At 38.7% G+C, this 23,041-nt stretch overlaps 1 long non-coding RNA gene and 1 other non-coding gene across 3 annotated transcripts in view; one reads left to right on the top strand and one right to left on the bottom strand.

Moving 5' to 3' along the window:
• Positions 1-23,041, top strand: part of LOC140663148 (uncharacterized) — a 304,620-nt gene that overhangs the window by 263,778 nt on the left and 17,801 nt on the right. The window lies entirely within an intron of this gene.
• Positions 4,750-4,821, bottom strand: Trnae-uuc (transfer RNA glutamic acid (anticodon UUC)). Its single transcript has one exon. It is a non-coding gene; the product is annotated as a tRNA-Glu (tRNA).

Below are 23,041 nucleotides of genomic sequence, written 5' to 3'. Positions count from 1 at the left end.
CCGAGACTTTGAGGAACTGCCGTGCGGGGAGGTCGGCCCGTGCTTAGAATTACCATTAGGAGGCCGTCAGCCGAGCCATCCGTGGCTGTTTCGCCACGAACGGTTTACATCGGCACCGCCTGGTTAATTCCGCACGTTGAGATAACGCTCGCAGAACCGGTGTACCGGTGACCGCGATAAGTACTGAGAACCGAAACACGCCGCGCCGATAAGACAACAAGCGCGATTTCTGAATCCGTAAGCGCGTCTCGAAGAAGCGAAGATGCAAGTCGCGTGCACGAGTTATGTGTTTAGTGCATGGCAACGCGATAATCTAATGCGACATGTAAAGATTTGACACGAATGTAAAACATGCAAGTTCTTTAAATAGAGAGAAAAGTATTTATATATAAACCCCTTTGTGACTTTTGTAAAAGAAAATTTCATTTACATATGTATATAACTATAAATAACATTAGATTTCTTTTTATGTTTATGTGACCTTTTTTCAACCTGTCATTGATTGTAAATAAGATTAGTTAATGAGTAATCAGCGTAAGGAACATAATTTGTTACGAATTCTTGAGCGATCAAGAATTTTTTACATTGCCTCATGCATTCAGCATCTACATCCTTCGTGGAAAAAAATGCCAATTTTCCTATCGGAAAAAGAAATACGTGAAATATAAATTGACGTCGCGATCGCGAAAGAGACGGTGGCGAGACAGACAGAAGAAAGAAGAAGATGGCAAAATATTGCAATCTCGTAGTTTCGTAAGGATCCTAATACGTATGCGTACAAGGCTCCACACTCGTGCTGTCATTATGCACAATGTGCAGAAGAGAAGGACTCTATTGTGACCCAGAAGTCACCGCCACGCAAGGAGACGTCGCCTACCTCAGCCGGCATCCGTCAGAACGCATTACGACCAGCACGTTACTTGGCGGCCTCGGTACAGACGCCCACCTCCGAAACCACCCCCATCCTTCCCGGTCTCCGCAAGACAGCCATTGTGTTCCCTATTAATTACATTGCGCCGTCTCTCCCCCGGCCTCCCTGTGCCAGGACCTGTAGCGGGTTAGGCCACGGTCTAAATACTATGGACCGCCGTGAGGTACAGTCTCATCAGACACAGCGTCGCGACCTGCGGGCGGATAATCGCTTTGAGAAATTATCCCGTACGCCCGACTGACGCATCGCTGTTTTCGTCGTTAATCAAAATGCCTGATTCACGTGCATTGTAAATCTCGCGCTGTGTACTTCGCACACGTCGTGTTTATACATGTACCAACCAACTTCCCTTGGGGCTGCGCATTGTGTTTGTAGCCTAAATGCACCATGTATGCGCGTCGAGTATGAACTATGTAAACCGGGTAATACTGTTATTTTCTCAAAAATGACGGGGAACGGCGCGGAGGGAGACAGAGAAACCCGGATGAACGCGGACGAACAATTCTGCATGCGCGTTTATGACGTGCTTCTGAATTTGAGGGTAACGGAACACACAGACGAGAAAGGTGCGTTAGCCTCTTTCTTCCGGCAACAATGATGAAAACGGCATGCCACTGCAGATGACTAAACGAGAAGGCTACTGCGGAGAGCCCGAGAGAAGAAATGGGATGGTGGTGGGCACCATTCTCCATCTCCAACCGGCGCGGCGGGACGTTGATGCTGATCCTTGCGTGTTTATCCAGCTCTCTAATTTATTCAATGTGTGCATTCACTGCGCATTGCCACCCCGCACGCTCTCGCGAATGCAGTTAGGATTTAATAGTGCGCCGTTTCACCGACAAACTTGCTCGTGTGTACAGTGTCGGTGCGAGGCTACGTTTGCTACGGCGAGTGGAAACTGGATTAACGCCAGAAGATGCGGACGCGCGAGTTAGATAGATAGATAAAGAGGGAGAAAGAGAAAATATGACAAAATGCGACGAGTGATCTTTACTTGAGTTGACACATTTCGAAATATACACATTTATAGCGATATAAACTATATTTTTCTCGCATCTCGTCATATTTTAACTTGCTCGCTTGTTTCTGACTCTAACCGCGTCCTATCCATAAAGAGTTTTGCAAGCTACGCAGACTTTTGTGAAACTCGTAATCGTCAATAGTAGCATAGCTGGTATATAATTTTATTAAATAAACAAGCAACTATAAACTTGACGAATAAGAGCCAAACGCGAATGTCGTAATGCGTCGATTTCGCAGAAAATAGTTATTAAATAAATTTTGTAATCTATATAATAAATACTGAAAAAAATTTATAAAAATGTATAATCTAATAAGAGAGAAAATTATCAAATACTAGACGCACACACATACATAAAACAGCCACATGTTGCGTCTTTTCTCTTTTTCTTTTAAACAATATTCTTAATATCACAGTAAATTGATACTATCAACTATCTAACGGCATGCATGCTCGTATGTCCCGATACCTTGTGTTATGAACGCGGTAGCAAAAGCGAAACATTGTTACAGCGTTTGCTTTGAATTCAGATAACGTATCTTGTGCCTTCGATCTCTCTCTCTCTTCTTTGCCATCCTTGTCTCTTTCTCGTTCTCAGTCTCATCTTTGCTTTCTCTCGTGTATCTATCCTTTTGCAGCTTTCTCTCTCTTCTCTCCCCTTTCCTTTTTCCTCATTTCTCACCCTGCCGTTAGCGTCGTCGTATAATGAACCAAGGCAACGTGTCAGATACGAAAACGTTGCCGGCAATGACGACACCCCAATCGTCTTAGTATCGAAATTCGATATCACATGCTCTCGTCTTCCGTTTACCACCGCGCGTCTCGTATGCGCGCAATTCCTGCTCGTCAATTTCACGTGGGCTCCCATCACCCGCGTGTAATTGCAGTAAACTGTCATATAAAAATACGTATGCGACTCATTCGCATCAAGAGATACAGAAGAGAGAGAGACCGGTCAAATTTGAAATGATTCAAGTGTTTAAAAAAAGAATGCATACTGTCTATACTTGATGCGTACATCAATATGTATATAATGTGTAATATATATAATTCAAACATACACTTGTCTCCTTAGCTACAGATTTTACAGACAAATTTAAAACTAATTATTTCCTTAATGGAATTTTCTTTTCACAATTTTTATTTTCTTTCATTATATTTTCAACGTTAACTACCTCTTTACATTACAAAGTGTTTTAAATTAAATTTATAAAGTATGAAATCTGCTTAAAAATTTAAATATTATAATAAATAAAATCTTGTCATTTATATAAATCTAAAAGATTGAATTAGTCCAAATTTTCTAATTGACAAACATTTCTAATAAAATATTATTTATGTTATAGTAAAACAAATGGTATTTTTTTTAATTTATTCTCTCCAATATTTGACAATTGAAAGCCAAGAGAAAGAGGAGATGCTTGAGACACTCTGTATAATGAACTTTAGCAATCGGTAACGGATAAGCACGATGCAACGCTTCGGCCTGCATCGAGCTCTATCGGTTTTAATGCGGACCCGGTATTAGCATTAATTTGTGAGTTGCCGTTTATTTATAATGGGTTAATGTTAATTTACGAAGTAGCCAGCATCGCACGCGCGTGCATGGCCCGCTCTCCGACCAACATCCCCACTCCATGACTAAAAGCATTGTTTCGAACCGTGGTTTTGCGCTCAATTTGCATTTTCCTGCTAATACATTACGGTTTATAGCTGCGCGCCAGTCGCTTTCGCGGTGAACTGCATAAAATACGAGGACTCGCCGCGTGTCCCGTGGCGTCAGGGCGGTGCCGCAACCGCGAACGTTTTGCTCGCGGGGAAAAAAATATACATCTTTCCGTCAGTAGGGAAAAATTGCGATGAAAAAAACCGACGAGGCGTTAATCCGGGAAACAAATTTATGTTAATTTCAAAGTTTGAATTAAACGTACGATATCAAAGATTCCACTCTTTCAAATTATCGAGAACTGTTTCATAAAATATTGTGTGAAAGAATTACAAAATTATTTGCGTTGTAACATTTTCGTACGGTATTCGCGTTATGAAAAAAATATTGCATTAATAAGAATAAATTTATATTTTTGTGAATTTAGCGGCTTATTTTCAAAATTGTGCTATAATAGATAAAATTCTGACTCCTCTCGCCAAATAGTTTCAAAATTTCCAGTATATTTCAAAAATAAGTCTGGCAATTAAATATATTAATATCTTTATTTCTTTAGTATCTGCCTAAAAGGGACTTGGTTGGTGCTTACAAGATATGTTATTCTCGCATCCATCCATATATATTTATACACATTTCACCCATTCCTCTAGTTTATCACATATCTGTCTTGTCTAATAATAATCAACATAAACATATCTATACAACTTTGAATTACATAGAACATTCTAACTCCCATAATAATAATAATGCACCTATATGTTACCTTTTTCATTATATCTATCCTTTACTATCCTCTTTATTTATCTTTTATCTTTGGTTCTCTTTTATACTTATTCTAAAAATCCTACTTTTATCGATCTTCATCGATAATTTACTTACTACCTTGCTATTATCAATCATTGTTCTTCTTGATCGGCTCTTTCCTCTGCTTCTATAGGCGCCATAACTTCCTTTGTTCCTTGCTTTTCCTTTACCTATTCGGAATCTCCACCCGTTCCTATATACATCTTTTCATCTTATATTTACCTTACTCTACGCTCTATTACATTCATACTTCCTACTAGTGTACGCAGCCATTCGTGCACACGTCCACTCACACTCACGCCACCTAATCAAGTTACAAAAAAATATTTCCCACACCGGGAATCGAACCCGAGCCTCCTGGATGAAAGCCAGGTATCCTAGCCACTAGACCATATGGGATCTTGGTAATTAAATGTAAAAAAATAAAAGTCTAAGAATATACGTGAGACATCAACCTTGGTTTTTTTTTTAATATGAAAATCGCTAAATTATCATTTTAATCAGGAATAATTTAAATCATAATATCTAAAGTTGTTGAGGTGCTATTTAAAACATTTAAAGAAACAATTTTTTTGCAATAAAAAAATCGTTTATCTATAAAAATGTAAAAAATCTTTAAATAATCTTTGGTACAGAAATATTCCAAGATAGTTGATAGCAAAAGCGAAACTTTAAGCTACATCTTAATCTTATATATTAATCGCCATGCTGCTGTGAAATACTGCTGCATAGCAGCAGACGTCGATCAGAGATTAATGCATTGGAAATTGCAGCGCGAGGCATTACCGGTTATCACTAGCGGAGAAAATAGCAGCTAGTATGAAGACGACAAACGAGACACCGGTGCTTACGCGAGTATAATCGGTTCGTTCTGAGTTAGCTATGTACTACTAATACCCTGTCAGAAGGCGAGGCGCTAAAATGGATTCCAGGAAATGAAACCGTTTCGTCTTGCAAATGCGGCGCTCTCACGAAAGGCGTGCACCCCGGACATATCTCGCACCGTCGTTGGCAGCCACGTGCAACAAAGTTGCGCTCGTTGTTACTGGCTGCTGCTGTTGCTGCTGCTGGGCGCATAGCGGCATTATTTTTGCGCGAGGCCTACTCGACGAGGTATGCGCTACACTCTCCTCGGGCATAGTTATGTATTAAAGATGAAACATGTATGAAACTCCAACTATGTAACACTGTATATTTGTGTAAACTGCACAAGCCGCGAGACAACGCTGTAGAATAACAATAAGACCGTGCACCCTGATAAATGTAGCTTCTTGATCGCGATAACTCTTGCTATGAATAATACGAAGCGATTAGCACAATGGTATACGATAGATTTATCAGCTTTCTATTCCAAGATGCAACACTATGAAGAGAGATTTAGGATACGGTTGTAGGAGTTTGAGATCTCACTGTCTGACATTTCCATTAAGATGTTACTGGCGGATCCCGTTGATGAAATCGGTCTTAAAACCGGCACTGACCCCAGTCACATTTATCACCACTCAAAAAACGAGAGGACACTTGTTCTGCCGGCGGCAAGCAAGTTGTTCCATGGTGCCTGCTCCGGACCTCTTGAACTCATCGCACATCAATATTGTCTCGTTCAAGTGGGGCAATCTATCTATTCGTTCGACAAGAACTTTGTGGAGAAGAAGCTAAACTATTTCGGTTTTTTTCAACAACAGCACTGTAATTTCGGCAACCTAATTTCATTATCTTGAAAATCATTTGAATAATCTCTCTGATATTTCTCTCGCAAATGAATTTTTTAGAAAATTCCCATCAATAAAATAAGCAACTTAATTTCTTTTCTGAATAATTCACGTTACAGTAAATTAAAAATAAGCGAAACAATTTGAAAATTGCGATTTCGCGTAGTGATTGTACTAGAAGACGTACCATCACTGTAGATGTAACGCCATCTTGGAGCCAATATCCTAGCGTATAAATCACACAGCAACCATTGCGGAGACAAAGACGGATATCAGCTCAACCGGCAGATGTGTCCTGGATTATTCGATATTCTCAGAAAAGATCGTGTTCCTCGAAGTGCAGCACGTTCCTCTCGAATATGAGTGTCGTATATCGAACAAGCTCCGTCTGTCTCGCGCGTTAAGCTTTCAATTATATTATCTTCGACTTCGACTCTATTGTCGATCTTACTTTACGTGTAATATAAATAACTTATATTCATAAAAATTAAGGAGTATTTCAGGAGTAAATCTTGTCATTTTTTTTCAATTTTGAAATTAACTTAAACTAGAGAATTCTAACACGTAATTTTATCACAATATTTTTGGAAAATGTTGAATTATATTTAAAATATTAATATTTTATTTTTTTTAAATAATATTAATATTTTAATTTTTTTAATAATATTAATATTTTAATATTTAATTTTTTAAATAATATTAATGTTTTAATTTTTTATAATTAATATTTGTAGAAAATGTTGAAAGCTAATACAAAGTAAAATATTTTAATTTTAAATTTTCATAAAATAACAATTTTTGGGCGTAAATTTTTAATTTATCACCATTTATTAATCACAAAACTAAACGCAATATAGGCAATTATAAAATATCGAATTTAGGTCTTCCAAAGCTATTTGTTGAAATTAGACAATCAAAATTTTTTGTTTACAGCAACACATACAATTGGATCCTTTGAATTTTGTGAGAATGTCGCCAGTTAGGCGACGTTGCGATACCGAGAACCGATCGATGAAAACGATTTCTGAAGCGGAAAAGTATCTCGAAGGAGCTACCGACGGGTAGCCGAGGCCTCTCTCACCAATTTCAACCCCATTTTCTCAAGTCATCGCTCGGCTTTTCGGCCAAGTTGCGCCCGTCAGTTAGCCCAACAGCCATTATCGGCCAGTGTCAATATCTTGTTACCGACATATACTGCCGCCTACGGCAGCCGTTTCCTGTTTACTCTTCAGTGGCCAAGACGTTCTTCAGATTAGTACACGTTTGATGCTAACCATTTCTCTCGAGACCAAAATATAATTAAATCTATCTAATTTGTCGCTTAATTATCATACTGTTGACAGATTTAATAATAATGCAATCAGGGCAATAAGAATCGAAAGAAATAAAAGAATGCAATAGAAAAAAATTTTTTTAAAACCGATTGCAATTATTAAGTCCTAAATGCCAAGAGAAAATCTGCAAAATAATTTTTTCTCTATAACTATATACTTTGGAACATATTTCTTCTCATCAATTCTGAAAAATGTTCTTTGCCTGATATCTTTTCTTCGTTTCTGGTCGAATTCAGAGCAGACACGAAGGAACCATTGCGTGCAAGAGCGATGCGTATAGACCCGATCGATGGTCATAGAAATGCCCGCGGGATCTGTCACGCACAAAAATATTACATCATATATCTGGAAGGCCAGACGAGCTCCGGGGTTGTTTACGACTTGCGGGATCGTTTCCAGAAGACTTTCGCGATATACGCTGCCCCCTCGAGCGGGCTCAACGGGTGACTGAGAAGTACGGAAGAGCGATCGTCTTCGAAGCCCTCTCGTCCGCCGTCGATTTATTTTTCTTCACGAATCTCGGACGGTCGTTTTCACTTTATTACGCGAGTATCGTACACCCATCGCCGATGTCCAATGGGCGACGCATATAAATTTTTATGACAGTAATCACGAGCGATGTCAGACTCCCGCCTGATATCATACACGCTCACGTGGTTATGTCACGATAAAGCGCCGAGCATATCGCGAAATTCTGTACCTTTTGATCTGTCATATCGTTTTGACTATTCAAACTATAATTATACTGATATTTCTTAAACTTTACATACTACATTAAATTTTGTATGATTTAGAAATAAAAAAACGTCATGTTGTGTAGATTTGTGTAAAATTGACACTTTATATTTAGAATTTTAGACTTTCAATAAAATCCTATCTTTTTCTCAAAAAGTTGAAGTTTCTAATGTGTTTTAAAAAAGAGATGTATAACGATTAAATGTTGAAAAAATTCCATGAGAAAGCTATGGAACGAAAATATGCTAATCTTATATTATATATAAAAATTCTATGTTAATCTTAATATTGATTCGAATAATAATATATTTTTTGATGGAACTTTTCAAAAATAATGTTAGATATTCGAAATAAAATCCATTATAAGAATACATTTATTACAAGCGACGAAGTAAATTTCTTCATGTATCAAATCTCTCTTCATGGTGAATTTAGCGGCTCTGCTATAAAAATTGAAAAAAAGACAGAATCGTACGTATTAATCAGGATCAGAATCGCATACAAACACACACATGCCACCCGAGGCGCCGAAGCGTTTATCGAAGCGTCGTGACACGTCAGGAACGTTGATCCGCCTGTTTCGTGCCATAAACCATGGGCTCGTAATTAAGCTGGAGACCCATCGTCAATACCGTAGAAATTGAGCTGATACACCCATTCAGCGAAGAGGCCAGAAATCATTCTGGAGATATTTACGACAGAAATTTATGACTCTCTCGATCAGCGTGAGATAATAACTGCTGATAATCGAATCGATAACAATCACGGTTTATAAATAATTTTGCACACGATATCGATAACTTATGTATTTATTTGTTATTATTTCTGAATGAAAAATAGATATAAAGGCCAAAAAGGGAGGAAACAGATCATTTTTTAGGTATACAAGCTAAAATAACCGTTCAAAACAATTTCATACTGTCAATACCATATATTTTGTTGCAATTCGCTAAAATGGTGGTTAATAAAAGTTGCTTTTTTAGATATATCTAGAACAGATTACGCGCGTTTGTTGAAACTAAGCACGTTCAGGATTTAATTGGTTCTTGCAATCAAAATTGGTACATTAGTAAATCCATTTGAGTTTTTTTGTGCTGCACGTGTTGCACAATCGTGCAATATTTACTAAACGTTAAATGGTAAAGAATTTATTGATTTAAAAAAAACGGACTTCTCGCATGCACACATGCACAGATTTTCAATTGATTTCTTAATATAAAAGATGCAAAAGCAAACAAGAATTTAAAGAAGAGAGAGATTCTTTGTTTAAATGCAATTGAAATAGATAATGCTCAGAAATTAGATGTGTGCTTAAAACAAAACAATTTTGTTTAAAAATAGATTGTGCATATGCTATAATATTTAATATATATGTGAAATATATCATGAAAGTAAAAATTTCGTTCTATTATTAACTATTTAAAAAAAGAATGACAGAAACTGTGACAAAAATTCAATCAATTTAATTCGGACGATATTTGGCGAACGAAGGATTAATATCGTAGTGACATTACATTACTTGACGTTGCGCTCTCGCAGCATTTTCTTCGCGAAAGATTGCGAGAACAAGCAACGTTTAAGAGAAACGGAAACTCGTCTGTGGACGAATATTCTTTATATCCGACAAACGTACGACCGTGGCATTTTTACGCTTCTTCCCGCTTCGTATTTTTCAATTGTCGCGCTAATGAAATAATCCCGACGACTACGGCGGCAGCAATGACGGCGCTAGTTTCAATAGCGGCTCGTGCGACCACCCGCACCCTTCCGCATCGCGCACCGCACCGCACCGGCTGCGCTTGTGTTTGATTAAACCTACCGGTAGCTGCAGGCACCCGGTACACCCCGGTGTATACCCGCTGAATGACGTATAAAGCCCTCAGCCCTCCCTCGTCGCCACCGAGCCGCCGCCATCGTCGACCCTGATTGAAGCATTCGACGGGGATATCTTGGATCCGTTAAATGTCGGACGTGTCTCGTTACGTAGCGTCCCGTGTGCCCCAGCGATATCCGTGTACATGGCGTGCCTCCGCTGCAGGATAACGCTTGGATTATAGGCGGCAGCCAAGCCCAAGATAGTTATCGCGCATCCAGATCTCTCGTATCAACGCATAAAAGATTCGATTGCTGCTATAGATATATAATATTTTTAAATGAAAAGAGAATCATTTCGAATATTAATCATGTTTTTTTTCGGTAACAATTATAATTATTCTAAAGTAATGAAATATGTGATAATGCAATGCAAATTAATGCATTTCAATTAAATTTATATTTTTCTATTATATTACATTTTTTCTAAATTTAATTAACAAATTGTTTCTTGAAACATTTACAGATTAAAAATATAACCATTTTACCCACAGTAACCATCTATTTAATTACTTAAAAATTCGAGAATGAATTAAATTTTACTAATTCACCCAACACATTGAGAATGTTTCCGCAACGAGTGTTCTCTCGTCTCAGTCGCTCTGGCTCGTCGAAAAACATTCAGCCGCTATTCGCTCTCTCGTTCGCGCGAATCAGCGTCCCGGACGGCGGCGATTAATTAAAATAGCGCGAACGCGATTTGGCGGCATAGCTGCGGCAGCAGTGGGTAGATTTTCCACAATACGTACTATCTCTCTCTCTCTCTTCTCTCTTTCTCTCTCTCTCTCTCTCTCTCCCACACACATACATCTTCTCATTCTGCCTCTTTCTCTCTCTCTCTCTCTCTCCCACACACATACATCTTCTCATTCTGCCTCTGTCTCTCTCTCTCTCTCCCTCTTCTCGTTCGTTCCTCCGTATCCCGCGCCTAACCGCCCTGCTCGTTGTCCTGCACCCCCGCATGGTCCCTGCCCTTTCCGCACGACCCAGACTCGCGGGGCCATTCGGCGTGGTTTACGCGCCCGGCATTCAGATGACCGCATTCGCACAGCCCGAGGAATGTCCAACAATATCCGCGCGGCTACGGTCACCGACGACGAGGCTGCAGCGCGGAATTCAGCCGCTCGTTTCGCGTTTTTTTTTCTTCTTCTTGTCTCTCTTTCTCTCTCTCTCTCTGTCTCTCTTTAGCGTCGTACCCTCGCACGACATATTATAGCATTGCACGTATCCCCGTGCTCCTCTAGTGGCACCATGGGCCACTCTTCACGATCTCCGTTTCCACCGGTTCACATTTCCATCGTACACTAAACGCGTTTCGACCAGACGACTATAGGTATCAGCCGCTTTCATTAATCGTTCGCTCGCGCGCGTCGATCGTATCAATGAATTCGGCGTTAAACGTCGACGCGTGGGATACCATGAATCGCCGCTGATGGGAACCGCAAATACGAATCCTCGAAATCTGACGTCCACTACAATTCTTGTCAATCGATAGAATAATCTGAGTCAGTTGTAGCAATTTTTTATCGCATTAAGCATTCATTTTTTGTAATAAAATATTTTCGTAATAATTTCATACTTTTTATCAGTAAAAAGCATATCCTACATTTGTCGGAATAATATCAAATTTAATAACCTGGGAAAAATGGATTTATGTAATTATGTATAAGGTCATATCTGGTCATATATAATTATATCCAAAATTTGGCGTGATTATATAAGTATGCACATATATAAATACGTCAAATTTCGGATAAAATTATATAATACATAGCCAGATATAATCTTATATCCATTTTTTCTCGGAAAAAGCAAGGCATAAATAATAATATACAGCTGTATGTATGGCCATATAAAAGAATTATATTTAAATCTGAAGCAATATATTGTACCACTTGTGTGATTAATAGCGAGCTAAAATAAAATTCTAACTTTTAATTGATAATTAAGTATATAAGTATATATATTATTATTTTTTTTTGGGAGCATATTTATCATTAGATAGGATTTGTCGCGTTTAACGAAAGTTCGAAATTATATTTTAGTAATTTTAATTAAATGCATCACTTACATTACATTGTTTAAAAAAAGAAAAAAGAGACAGTTTTATCGTCCACGGTCGAGATTCACGATACTATTGAGGGTTATCAGGGCCGACGGTTCGCCAAGTCCGCTTCTCGCATCCGCGCCGGGCGGAAAGCACCAAGGGATACGTCCTGCAGGACAAGCGCGGAATTCGGAAGATAAGCAGAGAGCATAACTTCCCGGCGGGCGACGTAACTCAGCCGACCGCCGAGCACGGATCGTTATGCGTCCCCCGTCGCTCGTAACGCAACTATCTCGAAACTTGTTTTTCTCCTTTATTTTAATAGGTCCCGCCGCCTCCTCTTCTTCCTTTTATCTCGCATTCGACGCGTTCCCCGGCGGCTAATTCGCCGTAGAAGAAACTTCGGGGGTCAGTAATTGATGCAAATGAGCCCCGGCGTCCGCGTCGGACTATCGGTTTAATTTCCTTGCGAAGTTTAGCGGCGATCGTTGCGTCTCTTAAGCCCCGCGCACGCTTTACGAGGTGTTAATATAAAGCACATCGATAATCGGTGCGCCGTGAAATCGATAGTAACCGACATAGCAGATAAGAATATAAACATATGTACACCGAGCGTTTTTCTATACATTATCGTAATATTCCATTTTATTTTAAAATGTCATCTTATAATAATCCTTTCATTGTTTATTTTAATAAAATATGTAATATATATTTTATTGTGTAATACAATATTGAATTTTATTTTAAAATGGAATAAAATATCTCTTACGTTTTATTAAAACATTTATGTATACATGTTTTATTAAACATTTATTTACTATATCTTATATTTTATTCTACAATGTAAAATATAAGATGTAAATTTTGAAATATTTCACAATAACTCTATATATATATATATATATATATATATATATATATATATATATGTATATATGTATACCTTGTCAATAAATTATTTTGTTTGAAATATTCTTGTAAATAATATAATATAACACAATTCGATAGAGAATACGCGAACCGTATACAAGAAATTCTCTTGTGCGATACCGTTTGAAAATGTTTCCATGTAAATAGATTTTAACGATACGAACTCTATATTCGTTTACGCTATCGTTATTATCGCGCAACGTGTATGCGCACTATTCTAACGAAGAAACACGCGCTGTGTATATTTAATTAAATTCAATGTAATTATATCGAGCGTAGGGCGTAACGCGATATCGCGCATTGTATAGATCACGAAATTGTTGAACCGCATATTATTTCGATAATTGCAAGCACACGCGCGCTCACCGCGCCTTGAAAAGTCGCAGCGGTCACATAATATTCCATGTAATATGCAAATTGTAAATTGCGCCCCGTAGCGTACATTAATTTCAAATAGCATGGATAATAATGGAAAGAAATGCCAATTTTCCCTTTCCCTGCGTGGAGTGAGCGCGCGATTCTAATTACGCCAAGTTTTTCATTTCTACACCGTTTTCGCATTACCGAAGTCCGTGTCCCGTTCATTTTAAATGTATCGATACGATTATTGCCTGAATACTAAATTAATAACCGAGAACGCGAGAACACGAAATTATAAGAACGGACTCATAGCACGGCGCTCATTCGTTTCAAAATTATGTTCTTCGAATATAAGTTTCACGGAGCTCGCATCCTCCTACTGAAATTATGGTACGCTCGATTCTTTGTCGGGTCAAAAACTTTCGAGCCAACGGAGAGAAACGCGCGCAGGTTTATTAATATCGCGAGGCAAGTTTTACGCCTAGGAACCCGCCGCCGCGCCGTATCCACGCGCCATACGGATGCAACTATTGCGGCGCGCGGCAGTCCGTATCGCGTGGTGAGTGACGTAATCTGCTCCGAATCCCGACTTGTAACACCCCCGCGAGTGTTGCACCCTGCTACAACGCACATACCCCCGCCAGCCCGCATGCTGCCGCAACTTCAATGGCGGGCGTATCGCTTCGCAACTGCGGGAAGATAAACCTCCAACCCTTGACCCCGCGACCTCGCCCAAGCCCGCAGTTTGCATTCGAGCCCCCGCACATTCATTCCAGTTTATAAAACTCGCGCCCCTCGTGCATCAACCCACTCTCTCTCTCTCTTTCTCTCTCTCTCTCCCTTTCTCTCTATTTTTCTCTCTGTCTATCCGATGTCCACTCTCGTCCCCGATGCAGCAGCGAACGGTACCGGCAACGCGCGGGGTGGCCGGCGTTAACACGTATGATACTAAATCGCTGACGCGATTCTCCGGGCGTGTAGTCGGTGAATTATAAACGGGAAAACGGCGCTTCCGGCAGATTAAACGTAATTATTTATTCCGAGCGTCGTCAAACGTGACGCTTCGTTCCTGTCAAATCGGGTCGTTCGCTTTCGAGCACGATCGTGATTGGCAGTGAAAACTTTTGTGTTCCAATATCTGCCGTCGAGGAATCACGTTTAATTAAATTCGCCTTCGTTTTCTGAAAATGTGCTAATTTAAAAGAAGAGTTTTATAATTTTATTTTATTATAGATGCAAAAAGAAATTACTAAATTCTATTACAGATAATAAATCGAGGAAAATGAGCAAATACGTTTACATTCATCTTTTGGAAAAATTGCTAGGATAAGAGAATAAACTTTTAAAAATAGCGTAAAAAGAGTTTTGGAAGTTCATCTAGAATTGGTACGTCGCCAATATCTTACTCAGACGAATCGTTTCCAAAATTTGACTTATGCCACTTCCAAAATAAATGATTCAAGTAACTATTCCAAGTAGAATTCCGAAATAATTTTATAGAGTCTGAAATAGAGTCTAGACTTTATATGAAGTCTTTTCATTTTTCATTTAACACAATATCCGTAAAAAAAAAATCATATTTACTCGATACTTATTCGTTGTGATAGGCAGACCAATATATTTGATAGCCGAACTGAAATATACGTACAGATGAAAATATATTTTAGCGATCTCTAAGAGAATAATCTGGCTTAAGGATGCGGCTAGCTTATCCGCGTGTGGGTGATGAGAGGCTGGAAGCGGCGATGAAAATGGTAGGAAAGATATTTACTAGCCGCGAGCTTTCATCTTCCCCGCACCGCTCTTCGAACCTCCAGGTCTGAACTCTGCCTAATGATTATTTGTCGTTGTGGTAAGTGCCGTGCTTAAAACAACATTACCAGACCACAAGTGCCCTGCGGGTCACTTCTCTCTTCTGGATTAGACCGCCTCGTTCCGTCGTATAGCCCGTACTCTAAACGTTGCCGACGATCTTCACGTAATATTATTACAATATATCTCTTTGTGACAAAAGCACATCTTGTTTATAATAATTTTGCAATATAAAATACGTATCCATCATATGGTTGGTGAAATTATAAAGCAGGAAATTAATTCCAAGTTTTTTAAACTCTCGCCTTTAGAAGATAAAAATTATTATTATGAGATAAAATAAATTAATTATAAATCATATAAAGTTATATTAAAAGATTTTCTTTGTTTGATATATTTTTTTTTCTTTACAAGATAAAATAATAATTAAAATAAATTATTAGAATTGTAATATTATTAAAATATGTTTCTCATATTTTATTCTTAGATAGATATCAGATAAAAGAAAATTTCGTTAAATAATATTCTGTTGTTATAAGTTTTATTTGATTTTAATCCTCTTGAAAGCATATTTGGCTATGTTTCACAAAAAAAAAGCAATTATTATTGTCAAATTAGTTGCATACTACGATTAGCAATCAAGATCGCTTGACACTTCCATGTTATCGTTTCTCTCTTACAATTGTAAGTCAGCAATGTAAAAATCGGGAAAGTAGGACGAAACGCGGACCGAAAAGTCCCTTCGCTGACTTGTCGGGCCGTGCGCGCCGCCATAATCCCTTAATATTCCTGGGCTTCGATACATTATGGGCCGGCTATTAACTCTGCGTTAACTCGGCGCAAACGGGATTCCCGGTTTGCCGGTTGGCTGGATTATACAAGAGAAAAATGACCTTATTGGTTCGGTGCTGGAACCAGGCTCGGAGGGGTCTGTTACACCCTGGTACAGCAGCGGCAGCTGGGGTAGCGGCGGGGTTCGGTCGGGCAAGTTGCAATAATGCGATTCTCTCTCTCTCTCTCTTTCTCATTCTCTATCTCTCTATTGCTCATACACTCTCGCTCTTTCTCCGTTAATGCTTTCGGCCGTAAACACCGAATAGAAGCGAATAGAGTGCAGTAAAGGGAAACTAACGTGTGCGTATGTACGCGATTACGCTCCTTTTGGTACGTACACCATACGTATGTATGACGTTACGTGTGCGTGCACGCGATACGTGTACCGGCACGTGCGCTTCGTATACTTAGAAACTGCGGTATCGGCACGTGAATCGAAATTTATCGATTCGCCCCGACTCTTCAATACGCCCTTCGCTTCTTTGCCCTGGTATATCTGTCCTCTCCCACGGGAGACCGAATTAGAATCACCGTTAAATATCCAATGCCGTTCGACGCAATATCTTCCCATTTTTGTTCGGCGTTTGTATGAAATATTCTACACTAAATCGGATAAAATTCTCCGTATTGAACTTCAACAATTTATATTTATATTTTGTACAATACTTTCAGAGTACGCGAATAATCTTCTTGGAAGAGCAAACCGCATTCACACGTGCGTTCCACTTTAAAATCGTGACATTTATTATATCACCGCGAACAGTAACCCGTTAATTATTTACAATTAATTATAGGGACGCGGGCGCGTTTTATATTATACTGCGACAGCGATTGTGTGCATATACAGGATCCAATAATCCAAGCCTACATTACGAGTCTACCGTTCGATGCGTCGTTTCGGACCCTGTCTCGCCCATTGTTGTTTGTTACAAAACACAATTCGACTGCCTGCAGCGCCTGCCATTTCGGCTATTAAATAAAATACGAGCAACGTCAGTTGGTGTTCATTAACGGCCGGGCTAACGATTCGATTGTAGCACGATTGCGCGTTTAACCCGATCACGCGTTCTCGTTTGAAAAAAGAGCTATGTAGCATTGAAAAATCATCGAGAAATAGTTATTTAATAATTTTGCATATGTTATAGCATATGCTCGAAAAAAGAGGCAAAGAAGCATTATGACTACGAAAATTATAAAGTATTCAAAAAAAAAAAAAAAAAAAAAAAAAAGATGTTTTAGTTCAGACAATGGTTTATTGTGATATATATATATCTTTTTTTTTTCAGGCAAGAGCCATATTTTCCCGTATAAATTCTACTTTGTATTTGAACATTTAATATGAATGTTATTGTGTTTCTATAACAGAAATATACTCTGCGGCATATAGCAATTTATTGCAACAAAAATATTTCGAACTATGCACTGTGTTATGCGTACACGCTGGCTGAAAATACAGTTTCCACCAATAAAAATTTATACATGCCGTTTTATCCTATTGATTGGGTCGGCGCGCATCGTAAAAGTCTAGGTATTTCGGCCTCGCGCGACGGGCGCCGGCGAGGTTAGTCGGGAATTTTTTATCGCGGCACGAAATTTTATTTTCGGGCTTTTGTCCGTCCCGATTACCGATTTCACCCGCGGTGCGCCCCGTTTGCCGAACTCCTCGACGATTCGCAAATAAAGTCGTGCCTGGCAGACAAATGAAACCGTATAGATTTTCGTTATTGAGAGACCTACATCAAGGCCGAAAAGAGCGCGATGGCGCGGGCCTGCCCGTGGTTTCTGTCGTACGATTCCGAACGGTGGTGCAACTCGGTCCTCGCCCCACTCGCAATCTGCAATAACAACCCTCGCTCTCGTGCAATCTCCCGCTCGTCCCTTTTTCCCTTTGCACCGTTACGTTTCCTACGTCTCTGTATCTGCTCGCTCTTTTCCTGCCATCTACTTCGATTCTTCGCTTGCCATGGAGCTCGCTCGTTTACTCACTCGTGTGTACATGCGCTAAACGCTACACCGATTCCTCGATACGCTCGACTTCTGGATTCCTTCATCTACGTGAAAGCTGCGGTCTATAACTTGAGTGTACACTTTATTTCGTTCGCGCAATACACTCGTCTTTCACGCAGCATAAACTGTTATCGAGACTGATCAAAATTTGTCGGATAGGTATAAATCCATGTGTGTCAAAATAAGTATTACAAATTGTAAAAATAATTCTTCAGTATTTATATATACAAAGAAATAATCATTTTTTAGAAACAGAAAAAAAAGAAATCTATTATACTCTTGTATAAACCCGCCTGTATATTGATGATTAATTGTAAAAAAAAGAATTTTAGTAATGATTGAAATATACTACTAACAATAAAACGGATTTTCCTATCGTGTATGTTATCAATATTTAAAAAATGAATGAAAATGAAAATAAATTCGAGTCCATTATATGAATATAATCTATTATATAAATATAGATTATATAAACAGTTCGATCGCGTACACAACCACGGACAAAACGTGACGACGCCACGCCAGATTTGTTTCCCGTCGATCGTCGCGAAATGTTTTCGTCCAAGCTTTCGTCACGCTTAAACGTGCGACACAGATATCCGTTTGTGCGCAACGACGATAACAATTTTCGTCGCGATTTCGCGAATGTAATTCCGTGCAAGAATACTCGATTTTAGTTTCGTCCCGATAATCAGAGCGGCACGAAAAAATACGCGGCCTATTGCCGCTCGCGGACTACTCCGGGAGCAACGCGACGGTTTGCCTTTCCGGTTCGAGGGATTTCGTTTAAAGTGCTTGGGTCATTTCCAAAGCAAACCGAAACCGAACTGCTGAATGGGCATCGAATCGCGACCGCAACGCCGAGCCACCGCAAACGCGAGCGTAACGCAAACTCGACAGGAACGAATATGGACCTGCGTCTCGTTCATACCGGGAGTCCTTTTAGCAGCTTCGTGGTCGAGGCCATTTGACAGGTTCTACATAATGAATGTTCTCGTATATGCGTATAGCAGTTACAAGCAGATTACTGGATCACAGACGCATCACAACCGCAGAAAACTAAGCTAACGATCCGCAACTCGCCGATAAAACTTTCAACAAAGAGCAACGAATCAAAGGCAGCGAAGGCAACTTATAAAGGCAACTTGAAATTTATCGAGCTTAACACAATTTGTGACAAATTTGTCATTAATGTGATGTAAATTGGATAAATAAATCAAAACTATATTACACACATAAAAAATCTTATGCAGCACTTTTTTTACTTCATACTTTATTCGGCGAATAATTATTACAATTTAAAGTAAAATACTACTCTTTTTTTATATAAAAGTATCTATACAATTAATATATTTAATATTAACAAAATATTTAAAAAATTCAAAATAAAGAAAATGTTTTGTTAATATGTTTTTATATATGTTAAAATATATAAAACCTCATATAATAGACAATTTCATATAACGAACAATCTATTGGCGATAAATATGTGCATATTACATTGATTTACATTGGCAATTTTGTGCAAATTTCGGAGAGGCTGAATAATTACGATGTTTTCCTCAACGAACATGCTACTTGCTGCGATAGCAACAAATATAGTATTAATGATGCAAAATCGCGCAATCGTGCATGTTATGCCTCGATACTCATTCACTTTATTGTCGTTATCGCGAATTAACCATTTTAATTTAATCATCTGCGCACTGATCGGCCGATAGCAAACACGGAAAAACAATTTTCTATTGATCGCTATCTCGGGGACACTTGCATCGCGCTGCAATCGACAATTGCATTTTGATAATAGCTTTCAATCAGTCTCGAAGTTTACTTTTTTATCTCTAAAAAAAGATATTAAAAATAATTATTTTTAAAAAAACGTTAATAAGATAATAATTCGACAAACTTTGCGCGGCTTCAATTTACGTATAAATAATTAATAATATCAATATATACTTAACCTGCCTGTCTATCAATGTATTCTGTGGCAGAAAAATAACGTTACCTTTTTAGTGAGATGCGTACTACGATTTTGCCCCCACTTACTCTCGAATACAACGATAAATTGCCTATTTCGAACGTCGCGCAAAAGCGACGCATTTAACGTGGAATAATGCACGACTTTGGCGATCAGGCGCGTTGTATAATTTAGCGAACGGGATCGGACCGTCGTAGTCGAAAACTCGCCGCGGCGACCCGACGTTAATGTAATAACGCGACGACAGAATTACACGGCGTATTACGCGCGGCAATCGGCCGTACACGATGCACAATAGAAGGATATACGGGTACCAATCGTAGGGCAACGGGGCTGGGGGCGGGAGAGACAGGAAAGGGAAAGGGAAAGGGAAAGGGGAGGTCACGGTGCATTGTTATGCAAGCAATGCGACGTGTTATGTATTGTTATGTTATTGGCGCATAATTGATGTCACATTAGCGTCGCACGCACCGTTCCTGTAATGAACCGACGTATATCGCTCGGAATCCTGCGTGTGTGTATGCGTTCACCTAACGGACGTCTCGTACATCACGCGACCACGAAGCATCTCATAATCCATATATTGCAGCAGTATCAACTTTTCTCGCGAGCTCGATTTTTATTAAAATCGGTTAAACCAAAACCGACGTCCGACTATCCAGATCGTATAAGACGATATATGTATACATATGTATAGATATGTAATGTGCGAATGTAAAATAAAAATTATAAAAATAAATAAAAAAACTAATGTCTTATTATATATTTGTTTTTGAAATGTATAATTTGTAGTATGAACAAAAATTAAGTAAATTCAACTAATTCACGAATAATAAAATTAAACTATTGTATATATAATTTTAGATTAAAAGAGATTATGATAATACATATTCTAGCAGATTTCTTGTGTTCACACAATAATTATAATACTTTACCGTAATACTCCGTTTAATACGTAGCATTTCATATTTACATTATAATAACGACATATATAGCGGAAAACAGTACTATCAAACAACGGTTATTAATTAAGGTGAGTACACCACAATGATTCGATAGTTTGCGAATTGTGCATTAAGGACGTCTAAATCAGAATTTGATCAATATGAAATGTAATATGTTTTGTGTGTGTATGTGTGTCATTTTCGAAATAATGAATCTAAGAAAAATATAATGAGAAGCAGGTCTATTTGATAATTTCATTTACTAATGAGAGTTTTCTCGAATTTTGATTTCTTCAAGGTTTGGCACTTTTCCGATATACGTAGACTTTTGTGAAAGATATACATTGATCGGTTAACATACCAGCGATGGCTGGCAATCTACAGCAGTTATTTACAATCGAGCACTCGTTAGCCACGTACTCTACCGCCTACTCTCTATCTCTCGATCTCTCTTTTTCTCTATCGACGCACAGCATCACGTCACGCGTGACGCAAATCGGATTTTTCTCGTAAATTGATAAAATGCCGGCTCGTAATTCGCTGCAACGTCCAACGACCATCGACCCTATGTTCAGAACTGCGTTTTCAGCGCGTCCAACTCCAAGAACCGATGCGCGTGGTTTCTGTCATACGTATATTCTGTCGTACGTTTCGTTATTAAAAAGAAAAGAGACGGCGAGAATAACGACTGCGTGCACGGAAACGATCTCGGAAACACTGCATCAGAAGAGGGTCCGCAAATCTCCCCGTTGGTCCAATTAAGTCGCAAAACGAACATGCAGAACCTATTCAATATAATGACCATTCGACACTTTACAAAGGATCGCTAATGAACCAACAAGCATGTTTGCACTGAATACTGTCGTGAATAATTCTAACTTAATATTTCACAATGTTAATCTGCCGATTGATGATCACTTATAACATCGAAAAGTCAACAAAATTCAATTTGAATATTTATTTCATTATCAATTTGTATGACACATTTAATTTTATATTTCATAAATGAATATTAAAATTCTTGTTTCGCTATAGTTAACGAAATAATAATTTGTTTGTTAGACATTTTAAGAGAGAAATCATCGTAGTTTGAATTATATATTGAAGAGGATTGCTCGTTTATCACATTACATTGCATGTATTGTATACGTATGTGTACACGTAGACTCACCTTCTCAGGTCTCGATGGACCGAGAGGATAATAGAGGCCAACTCCGGAAGTCTGTACTAGAGTCGACAAATCAGGCAGTTTAATGCTGGCGAAAATGCAGGTTGGGCCATCGGGTGGGAGTTAGGGGTTTACAGGTCTCGGGGGTGAGTTTATCGCCGAGCTAAGTAATACGAATGTGTCTGTGCCCGCGACTGCTGCTGGGTGCCTAGTCTCGGAGTTATCTACGGAGGACAGCTCCGCAGTAGTTACGATCCTCGCTCGCATCCATCCATTCGGATAAATATTCGTTTTCCCGGAAAGCCTCTGTTCTTTTGCCGGCCAAACGGGCCAGCACTTCCGGACGACGTTGCGAAGCGAGAAGGCGGACGAAGTTTTCTAACTCTAAACGGATTTCAACGCCATAGTTCGCGCCAAGTATTGGAAACGATAGTCCGTCCACGATTCCACGAATGTTTTTACCCCGAGAATTTGCAAGCTTTTTCTTATATGGTATTTTATACCTTATCTTTCATATATTATGTATTTTTTACTTCATATCTCTTGCGCGCAAGCGTTCTAATAGTCAGTAATCTCACGGATTTGTCGTTATCTCTATGTATAACTATTTAATGAGTGAGAAAATACTGTGTTTAAAAAGTACCAGAAAAAATTTCTTTCTTTATTTCATTGTAAGAGTTAATGCACTGTTTTCGTATCTTTCGATACACCCTAAAAATTCTCTCCACAGTAAATAAGCAATGAATACTGCTATTCGAATACAAAATTGAACAAAAAAAATAAAATAAAATATTGTAACCATCTCTATTGCAATAATGCTTCATTGGATGTTGTTGTAATTAGAAGATTAACGCTTAGGATATAAGTGGCAAGTTATAAATGAGAC

The sequence above is a fragment of the Anoplolepis gracilipes genome, chromosome 2, assembly GCF_047496725.1.
Source record: "Anoplolepis gracilipes chromosome 2, ASM4749672v1, whole genome shotgun sequence".
Lineage (NCBI taxonomy): Eukaryota > Metazoa > Arthropoda > Insecta > Hymenoptera > Formicidae > Anoplolepis > Anoplolepis gracilipes.
Note: the sequence above shows the minus strand (reverse complement) of the source record. Positions and strands in the feature narration are given on the sequence as shown.